Below are 11109 nucleotides of genomic sequence, written 5' to 3'. Positions count from 1 at the left end.
AGCCCTGACCTAAACCCAATTGAGCATCTCTGGAGAGACCTGAAAATGGCTGTCCACCAACGTTCACCATCCAACCTGACGGAACTGGAGAGAATCTGCAAGGAAGAATGGCAGAGGACCCCCAAATCCAGGTGTGAAAAACTTGTTGGATCATTCCCAAGAAGACTCATGACTGTACTAGCTCAAAAGGGGGCTTATACTCAATACTGAGCAAAGGGGCTGAATACTTATGACCATGTGATAGCTCACTAGCCATCTTTGAGCTTGTTATAGAAGAAGAAGTTACCCAGCTCCTCATTTCTTCTCGACCTACAACCTGCAACAGTGACCCCATTCCTTCACATCTCCTGCAGTCCCTCTCACCGGTGGTCACCACTCACCTGACTAAAATATTTAACCTCTTTCTTTCTTCAAGTATCTTTCCCTCCTCATTTAAACACGCCATCATAACCCCTTTACTTAAAAACCATCCCTGGACCAGAACTGCGCTGCTAACTACAGACCTGTCTCTAATCTTCCTTTCATCTCTAAACTCCTGGAACACCTGGTCCACTCCCGTCTAATCCGATATCTCTCAGATAACTCTCTCCTCGACCCTCTACAATCTGGTTTCCGCTCCTTACACTCCACTGAAACTGCCCTCACTAAAGTCTCTAATGATCTACTAACAACTAAATCTAATGGTCACTACTCCCTGCTGATTCTCCTGGATCTCTCTGCAGCATTCGACACTGTGGATCACCAGCTCCTCCTCACTATGCTCCGCTCTATTGGCCTCAAGGACACTGTTCTCTCCTGGTTCTCCTCCTACATCTCTGACCGCTCCTTCACGGTATCTTTTGCCGGCTCCTCTTCCTCTCCTCGTCCCCTTACTATCGGGGTCCGCAGGGCTCAGTCCTAGGCCCCTCCTCTTCTCTCTATACACTGCCCATATTGGACAAACAAGCAGCAGATTTGGGTTCCTTTATCATCTCTATGCTGACGACACCCAACTATACACTTCTTCCCCTGACATCACCCCTACCCTAATACAAAACACCAAGGATTGTTTGTCTGCTGTCTCTAACATCATGTCCTCCCTATATCTGAAACTGAATCTCTCTAAAACTGAACTTCTGGTGTTTTCCCACTCTACTAACGTAACTCTACCGAACATCGAAATTACCATGGAGGGTGCAACCATAACTCCCAGCAGCACGCCCGCTGCCTTGGGGTCATATTCGACACTAACCTTTCCTTTACCCCCCATATCCGATCACTCACTCGCTCCTGTCACCTGAATCTTAAAAACATCTCCAGAATCCAATCTTTTCTCACCTTTGAAACTGCTAAAACTCTTACTGTCGCTCTTATTCACTCTCGTCTGGACTAATGCAACTCTCTTCTGATCGGTCTCCCTCTTACCAAAATTTCTTCTCTCCAATCCGTCCTGAATGCGGCAGCCAGGGTCGTATTTATGTCCAGCCGCTTCACCGATGCCTCCACCTTGTGCCAGTCATTACACTGGTTGCCCATTCGCTACAGGGTCCAATATAATCTCATCGCTTTCACCCACAAACCTCTCCACAGTTCTGCACCACCTTATATCTCCTCTCTCATCTCAGTCTATCATCCTACACGTGCCCTCCGTTCTACAAATGACCTAAGACTAAACAAGCCTACCACCTCAACTACTTAGTAAACTAACTTTCCCCTGTTCTCTCCTTCTAAATATTATTCAAAATCTGTTCCCTACTCTTCATCTGTCTCCACACCCTCCATGCACACGATAACTGCACTTGATACTTGACTATTGCACTTAAACATACTGGCTGATGACTGGATCATACAGCTTTATATGAAAATCCCTATCTACTATATAATCGGCTTATCCCGTCTGTCCGTCCAGGAAATCCCGCGTCGCTGATTGGTCCGGCCGCGGCCAATCAGCGACGCGGGATTTCAGAACAAGATGGCGGCCGTTAGCGTCTCATCTGCCGCACGGAGGTCAGCGGCGATGCAGCCGGGAGATGACCGGCGCTAGCCAGTAATCTCCCGGCTGCTCGCCTCAGAAGAACCCTGACTGGCGGCCTAGGCGGCGCCGCTCCCCGGTCCTCCCTTCACACTTGCCGTCGGGAGATCAGCAGCCCTAGCCATTTTGGGTTGATATTGTTAAGAAATATATTATAGGGTCGTACTTCTTTTGTCCGATGATTTATTTAAAAATATAGTTAGATATTCATGGAATAGTTTATATCTTTTGATCATCTGTTTAATAATTTCGTTCAGTTGTATTAAGTTCTATAAGCAATAATATTTAATGATAAAGTATTATTTTACCCAGAAAATCCTGTGCATTTATTGCATTATTCTTAAATCTTCATAGCGGCATCTGCAGCATCTGCTACTAAAGTGAATGCAGATTTGTGGCTCTCCACGCACTTAGTCCCGGCGTGGAAAGAAGCGAATCTACAGACAGCAGCAACTCAGGGCAGTAACTGAGAGCGCGCGCTGTGCCTCCGATCCTGCCAGGAGCTGCTGTAGACAGGACAGACAGCGCTGGAGCAGAGGTAAGGATGAGGGGGCCATACAAGCCAGGATGAGGAGGCCGTAAAAGCCAAGATATGGGGGCCATACAAACCAGGATTAGGGGAATGACGGAGCCTTACAAACCACAATTAGGGGATGAGGGAGCCATACATACCAGGATATGGAAATTTAACAGTAGCTGCTGCATTTCCCACCCTAGGCTTATACTCAAGTCAATAAATTTTCCCAGTTTTTTGTTGTAAAATTAGGGGTCTCGGCTTATACTCGGGTCACCGCTCACAGGCAGCATGTGACCCCCGGCTGCAGCCGGCTCTTGCTTCCGCTTATGTCACGACTATTTGCAGCTGCAGCCAAGGGGTCTCCTGTTTCGCGTTCCACGGTGAGTGATGGGCTGTGGGCGGGGTTATCCCCCATCCGTCACACCCGGCATCCACCGCACGCGCATTCATTGACAGAGCGCGCGGTGGATGCTGGGTGTGACACGATGGGGGAATACCCCGCCCACAGCCCGTCATTCACCGTGGTACGCATAACAGGAGACCCCTGGCTGCAGCCGCAAATAGTCGTGATGTAAGTGGAAGCAAGAGCCGGCTGCAGCCGGGGGGATTACGTGCTGGCTGTGCGTGGTCAGCGATGTTGTCACAAGCAGTATTGACATCATGACGTAATTACAAAATTCATTAGGGGCCCCGGGGGGATACATTGGGGGGTTAATTTAAAGTAGTGCACAACCCATTTAAACACTGCTCCGCTGATCAGTTGCGCCCGGTCGGCCGCATACATATTCTAGAATACCCGATGCATTAGAATCGGGCAACCATCTAGTTTATTATAATTGCCAGACCTGAAATAACAAGCACTTTTCACCTATTGTGTCCCCCCATTTCCTTGTAGAATGTAAGCAGCGAGCAGGGACCTCACTCCTGATGTAACTGTTTAAACTGTCTCACCTTGTATTGAATTTATTGTCTGTACATGTCCCCGCTTAATTGTAAAGTGCTGCGGAATTTGTTGGCGCTATATAAATAAAAATTATTATTATTATTATAATACAGCCTAAGGGATTTTACAGATAACATTATCACTCCACGTCACACAGTGCAGATACAGAATAATATTTACATCCAGGCACTTACCGCTGATGTCTCATCTGATCAGAGCCGGTTTCTGCTGCTTCTTCTCCATCTGGTCAGACCTTCATGTCCACATCTCCCAGCCACGACTCGTCTTGTCACGATGATCTCCAGCCTAGAAAATAACAAGGTCACATATATTGTATATATATACATGTGTCTCCCCCGCACTGCACCCCTGATTACAGATATGTAACCCCCCCATTAATATATTATTAGCCACTTAGTAATCAAAATATAAAGTGATAAGCAGCACTGTGCCCCCCATTAACTATAATCTCTGCCGCCCAATAATATAAATTATTCAGTCTCTGTGACTCTCCCCAATTAACTGTAACTCTCTGTGCACACGGAAAACATACAAGGCTTCACAGTACAAGCAAAGTGAAACCCCCATCATTGCTCTCTTCCAGCACCCCCATCATTGCTCTCTTCCAGCACTCCCATCATTGCTCTGTCCCAGCACCTCCATCATTGCTCTCTCCCAGCACCCCCATCATTGCTCTGTCCCAGCACTCCCATCATTGCTCTCTCCCAGCACCATCATTGCTCTCCCCAGCCCCACCATTGCTCTCCCTAGCCCCACCATTGCTCTCCCCAGCTCCACCATTGCTCTCCACAGCCCCACCATTGCTCTCCCCAGCCCCACCATTGCTCTTCCCAGCTCCACCACTGCTCTCTCCAGCCCCACCACTGCTCTCTCCAGCCCCACCATTGCTCTCTCCGGCCTCACCATTGCTTTCTCCGGCCCCTCCATTGCTCTCCCCAGCCCCACCATTGCTCTCCTTGGTCCCATCATTGCTCTCCCCATCGCCACCATTGCTCTCCTTGGCCCCATCATTGCTCTCACCATCGCCACCATTGCTCTCCTTGGCCCCATCATTGCTCTCACCATCGCCACCATTGCTCTCCTTTGCCCCATTATTGCTTTCCCCATCGCCACCAATGCTCTCCTTGGCCCCATCATTGCTCTCCCCATCGCCACCATTGCTCTCCTTGGCCCCATCATTGCTCTCCCTAGCCCCACCATTGCTCTCCTTGGTCCCATCATTGAGATCCCCATCGCCACAGTTACTCTCCCCATCGACACCATTGCTCTCCTTGGCCTCATCATTGCTCTCCTCATCAGCACCATTGCTCTCCCCATCACAACCATTGCTCTCCTTGGCCCCATCATTGCTCTCACCATCGCCACCATTGCTCTACTTGGCTCCATCATTGCTCTCCCCATCGCCACCATTGCTCTCCTTGGCCCCATCATTGCTCTCACCATCGCCACCATTGCTCTCCTTGGCTCCATCATTGCTCTCCCCATCGCCACCATTGCTCTCCTTGGCTCCATCATTGCTCTCCCCATCGCCACCATTGCTCTCCTTGGCCCCATCATTGCTCTCACCATCGCCACCATTGCTCTCCTTGGCCCCATCATTGCTCTCCCCATCACCACCATTGCTCTCCTTGGTCCCATTATTGCTCTCCCCATCGCCACCATTACTCTCCCCATCACAACCATTGCTCTCCTTGGCCTCATCATTGCTCTCCTCATCAGCACCATTGCTCTCCTTGGTCCCATCATTGCTCTCCCCATCACAACCATTGCTCTCCTTGGCCCCATCATTGCTCTCACCATCGCCACCATTGCTCTCCTTGGCCCCATCATTGCTCTCCCCATCGCCACTATTGCTCTCCTTGACCCCATCATTGCTCTCCCCATCGCCACCATTGCTCTCCTTGGCCCCATTATTGCCACCATTGCTCTCCTTGGCCCCATAATTGCTCTCCCCATCGCCACCATTGCTCTCCTTGGCCCCATCATTGCTCTCCCCATCGCCACCATTACTCTCCCCATCACAACCATTGCTCTCCTTGGCCCCATCATTGCTCTCCTCATCAGCTGTCACGGGTGTGTTGCCACGAAGATCGTCACGAGTACACAGCCTGACTTCTCGCAGCTGACTTGTTGGTGCTTTGTGTCTCTCGGCAGTGAGGGAGTTAATTCTCTCTCTCTCTGGGCTAGATGAGGTCCAGCCTCGCCCAGCTGCAATCAATACTTCTGTAGTGAGACTCCTTCATATACCTGCTGGTCTGTTTGGGAGGTGTCGGTGAAAGCATTTCATTCAGACTGACAGAGCGGATCGTGGTGTTTGGAGTTGCTGAGATAAGTGTATTTGGAAGTGTTTTTCCCTTTCCTCGCTTTATCATTTATCTCCTTTCCCGTTGGTTTTCCCTCTGTTGTAGTTGAGTAGTTGTTTGTATGCAAGGTGGTTTTGGTTTTTCCCTTGTACTGTCTCGTTCGTCTAAGTATTGTGTTTGGGCATATTATGTCTTGTTCCCTTTGGTTGTGATCGGGGTCCTTCTCAGGACTAGATTACTGTGGTGCAGGGATCTTCAGGAGGTAGGGGTTACGCTGGCGGCCTGGACCTCTGTACCTTTAACAGTACCTCCAGGTTGAGGGATTAGTCAGGGCCCCAGCTTAGGGTCAGCTTAGGTCCCCTACCTCCAGTATACGGAGACAGCGTGACATTTTCACCGACCCAACTTAGTTTTTCTCCAGCTACCATGGATCCAGTAGCCGGTCTAGCTCGGCAATTGCAGAATTTGTCCATGGAGCTGGCGGACGTTAGGTCCAAGGTTTGGCATCCTCAGGAGCAAGCCGGACCAGAACCTAAAGTAGCTCTCCCTGATAGGTTCACTGGGGGGCGGGACAAGTTTTTTGTTTTCCGGGAGGCATGCAAATTGTACTTTCGGCTGCGGCCTCGGTCATCGGGGAGTGAAGAACAAAGGGTGGGAATTGTCATCTCGCTCCTACAAGGGGACCCACAATCCTGGGCGTTCTCTCTTTCCCCGGGTTCCCCGGCTCTCCAGTCAGTGGATAGGTTTTTCGCTGCTCTGGGACTCGTATATGATGACCCAGATCGGATCTCCCTTGCTGAGTCTAAGTTACGTAGGATCCAGCAGGGAGATCGTCCGGCGGAGGAATTCTGTTCGGAGTTCCGTAGGTGGGCCACGGACACCCAGTGGAATGACCCGGCTCTTAGGAGCCAGTTTTGTCATGGTTTATCCGACAAATTACAGGATGTGTTGGCACAGTATGACTCTCCCGTGTCACTGGAAGCCGCTATGGCCCTTGCTATTCGCGTGGACAGACGGCTTCGGGAGAGGTGCGGGATAATTCTACCCCCTGTGATGACTCCACCTCCTACAAGGTCCCCTCATATGGTGGTTCCCCTGGTCAGTCCAGAGGAGCCTATGCAATTAGGAGGGACATCATTTCGGGGGAGGGGACCGGTGGTGCGCCATAAGGCAGGAAGGTGTTTCTTCTGCGGGAGAAAGGGACATTTTATTGGGGGGTGTCCATCCCGTCCCTTGCAGAGTGAAGAGTCGTCGGAAAACTGTTAATCCCAGGTTGTGTGGTGGACGGCAATCTGGGAGTAGGTATTTCGTCCCTAGGTTCGTCTCAGTTTCTCGTACCGGCGGAGGTGGTGGTGGGTACGAGAACTGAGAGGATATCTGTTCTTCTGGATAGTGGGGCCGGGGCTAATCTGGTTGATGCTCGGTTTGCCCGGGTCCAAGGTATGCGGTTGAGTGAGTTGGCTAAACCCATCCCCATATTCTCGATCGATGCCAGGCCTCTCGGTCAGGGAAGTTTTTTGCAAGCTGTGCATGACGTAAAACTTCAAGTGGGGGCAATACATAAAGAACTGTTGTCTTGCTACGTGTTGGAGGGTCTTCCCACTCCTATTGTGTTGGGCCTTCCTTGGTTAGCTAAGCATAACCCGGTTATTAATTGGCAAACCAGGGAGATAAGCCAATGGAGTAAATTCTGTAATAAAAACTGCATGAACACGGTCATTGGTGCGGTTACTCCTTGGGTCTTACCTCCATTTCTGGCGGACTTTGAGGATGTATTCTCGGAGAAAGGGTGTCAGGAACTACCTCCTCATCGCGTGTATGACTGTTCTGTAAAACTGCTCCCTGAGGCCAAGTTACCTAAAGCTAGGTTGTATAACCTTTCTGGTCCTGAGAGGCAGGCCATGAAGGATTATATCTCAGAAAGTCTGGCTAAGGGGCATATTAGACCTTCATCTTCACCGGTGGCTGCGGGGTTCTTCTTTGTTAAGAAGAAAGATGAAGGCCTACGCCCTTGCCTGGATTTCCGTGAACTTAATCGGATTACGGTCCGAGATCCGTATCCGCTCCCACTTATTCCCGATCTCTTTAATCAGATCGTGGGCGCCAAATGGTTCTCTAAGTTGGATCTCAGGGGGGCGTACAATCTGATTAGGATGAAAGAGGGGGATGAGTGGAAGACGGCGTTTAACACTCCGGAGGGGCATTATGAGAACCTTGTCATGCCATTCGGTCTGACTAATGCTCCGGCGGTGTTTCAACACTTTGTTAATGACATCTTTCGCCGCCTGGTGGGACAGTTTGTTGTCATATATCTGGATGATATCTTAATTTACTCGCCGGATCTGGTGTCTCATCAGGAGCACGTTAGGCAGGTGTTACAGATCTTGCGGGATAATAAACTGTATGCCAAGTGGGAAAAGTGTGTGTTCGCCGTACAGGAACTCCAGTTTTTAGGCTTCCTGGTTTCAGCGTCCGGTTTTCGTATGGACCCTGGGAAAGTGCGGGCAGTTCTTGAGTGGGATCGGCCAGAGAACCTTAAGGCACTACAACGTTTCCTGGGGTTTGCTAATTATTACCGGAAGTTCATTCGTAATTTCTCGTCCATGGTTAAGCCTCTCACAGACATGACTAAAAAGGGGACGGATTTTTCTAGGTGGTCTGACAAGGCTTGTCAAGCATTCTCCTCTTTGAAAAAATGTTTTGCCTCGGCGCCCATACTCATTCAACCTGATGCGTCTCAGCCATTCATTGTAGAGGTAGACGCTTCCGAGGTAGGGGTGGGAGCAGTATTGTCACAGGGTTCGTCCCCTGGTAAGTGGCATCCGTGCGCCTTTTTCTCTAAAAAATTGTCGTCCGCTGAGAGGAATTACGATGTCGGCAATAGGGAACTCTTGGCCATTAAGTTGGCTTTTGAGGAGTGGCGCCATTTTTTGGAGGGGGCAGTTCATCCGGTCACCGTCATCACCGATCACAAGAACCTGCTATATCTGGAGTCCGCGAAACGTCTGAATCCCAGACAAGCTAGGTGGTCATTGTTTTTTACCAGGTTTAATTTTGTCGTTACATATCGTCCTGGGTCAAAAAATGTAAAGGTGGATGCCTTATCTCGTAGTTTCCCGGGGGCCGGGAATACGGACGACCCGATTCCTATCCTTCAGGAGGGGGTGGTGGTTTCGGCAGTATGCTCTGAGCTGGAGGAGGAGGTATTGGAGGCTCAGGGGGACGCCCCTGTTGGACCTCCAGGGAGACTGTTTGTTCCAGATCAGTTGCGACAAAAGGTGATCGAGGCACACCATAACTCAGTTTTTGCAGGACACCCGGGGAGTAAAGCAACTGTGGATCTCCTCTCGCGTCGGTTTTGGTGGCCTAACTTACATAAGGAGGTGGTAACTTTTGTCGCGTCCTGTGGGGTTTGTGCGCGCTCTAAGACCTCACATACCCGTCCGTCTGGGGCCCTCTTACCTTTGAAGATCCCGGAGCGTCCTTGGACTCATCTGTCTATGGACTTTATTACGGACCTCCCTCCGTCTTCGGGTAAAACGGTCATACTCGTTGTAGTGGACAGGTTCAGCAAGATGGCACATTTTATCGCTCTTCCGGCTCTCCCTAATGCTAAAACTCTTGCGCAGGTGTTCATTGGGGAGATTGTGAGGCTTCACGGGGTACCCTCCGAGGTGGTGTCTGATCGGGGGTCTCAGTTTGTGTCTAAGTTCTGGAAGGCGTTTTGTGCACGGCGGGGGATGCAGTTGTCGTTCTCTTCGGCTTTTCATCCTCAGACCAATGGTCAGACGGAACGTATGAACCAGAGCTTGGAGACATATCTCCGGTGTTTTGTGTCAGAGAACCAGGAGGACTGGGCTTCTTTCTTACCTCTGGCAGAGTTTGCTCTTAATAATAGGCGGAGCGAGTCCACTGGTAAGTCCCCGTTTTTTGGGGCATATGGTTTTCACCCCCAGTTTTGTACTTTCAGTGGGGGGGGCTCTTCGGGGGTTCCTGAGGAGGAACAATTTTCCTCATCACTCGCTTCAGTATGGAGAGGGGTGCTGAAGAATCTGAATACTATGGGGAACCGATACAAACGTATGGCTGATAGGAGGAGAGTGTCTGGTCCGGACCTAAGTGTGAACGATCGGGTATGGTTGTCTACCAGGAATATTAAACTTAAGGTTCCCTCCTGGAAATTGGGTCCCAGGTTCATTGGGCCGTACAGAATCAGTTCTATTATTAATCCGGTGGCATTCCATCTTGATCTCCCCCCTACGTTTAAAATTCACAACGTGTTTCACAGATCATTGCTTAAGAGGTATGTGGCGCCGGTGGTACCGTCACCTTTACCTCCCCCTCCAGTGGTTGTCAATGGTAACTTGGAGTTCCAGGTATCGAGGGTCATTGATTCACGCTTTAATCGCCGGTCCCTTCAGTACCTGGTTCATTGGAAGGGGTATGGTCCTGAGGAGAGGATGTGGGTTCCTGCGTCGGATATTAACGCAGACCGATTAGTTCGGGCCTTCCACACGACTCACCCGGATAAACCTGGCCCTGAGGGTCCGGAGGCCCCTCGTAGAAGGGGGGGTACTGTCACGGGTGTGTTGCCACGAAGATCGTCACGAGTACACAGCCTGACTTCTCGCAGCTGACTTGTTGGTGCTTTGTGTCTCTCGGCAGTGAGGGAGTTAATTCTCTCTCTCTCTGGGCTAGATGAGGTCCAGCCTCGCCCAGCTGCAATCAATACTTCTGTAGTGAGACTCCTTCATATACCTGCTGGTCTGTTTGGGAGGTGTCGGTGAAAGCATTTCATTCAGACTGACAGAGCGGATCGTGGTGTTTGGAGTTGCTGAGATAAGTGTATTTGGAAGTGTTTTTCCCTTTCCTCGCTTTATCATTTATCTCCTTTCCCGTTGGTTTTCCCTCTGTTGTAGTTGAGTAGTTGTTTGTATGCAAGGTGGTTTTGGTTTTTCCCTTGTACTGTCTCGTTCGTCTAAGTATTGTGTTTGGGCATATTATGTCTTGTTCCCTTTGGTTGTGATCGGGGTCCTTCTCAGGACTAGATTACTGTGGTGCAGGGATCTTCAGGAGGTAGGGGTTACGCTGGCGGCCTGGACCTCTGTACCTTTAACAGTACCTCCAGGTTGAGGGATTAGTCAGGGCCCCAGCTTAGGGTCAGCTTAGGCCCCCTACCTCCAGTATACGGAGACAGCGTGACATCAGCACCATTGCTCTCCTTGGTCCCATCATTGCTCTCCCCATCACAACCATTGCTCTCCTTGGCCCCATCATTGCTCTCACCATCGCCACCATTGCTCTCCTTGGCCCC

This window comes from Phyllobates terribilis, unplaced genomic scaffold (assembly GCF_046119375.1).
Source record: "Phyllobates terribilis strain yellow unplaced genomic scaffold, ASM4611937v1 Scaffold_14__1_contigs__length_39327217, whole genome shotgun sequence".
In the NCBI taxonomy this organism is placed as follows: domain Eukaryota; kingdom Metazoa; phylum Chordata; class Amphibia; order Anura; family Dendrobatidae; genus Phyllobates; species Phyllobates terribilis.
The sequence above is the reverse complement of the archived record's forward strand: the minus strand, read 5'-3'. Positions refer to the sequence as shown.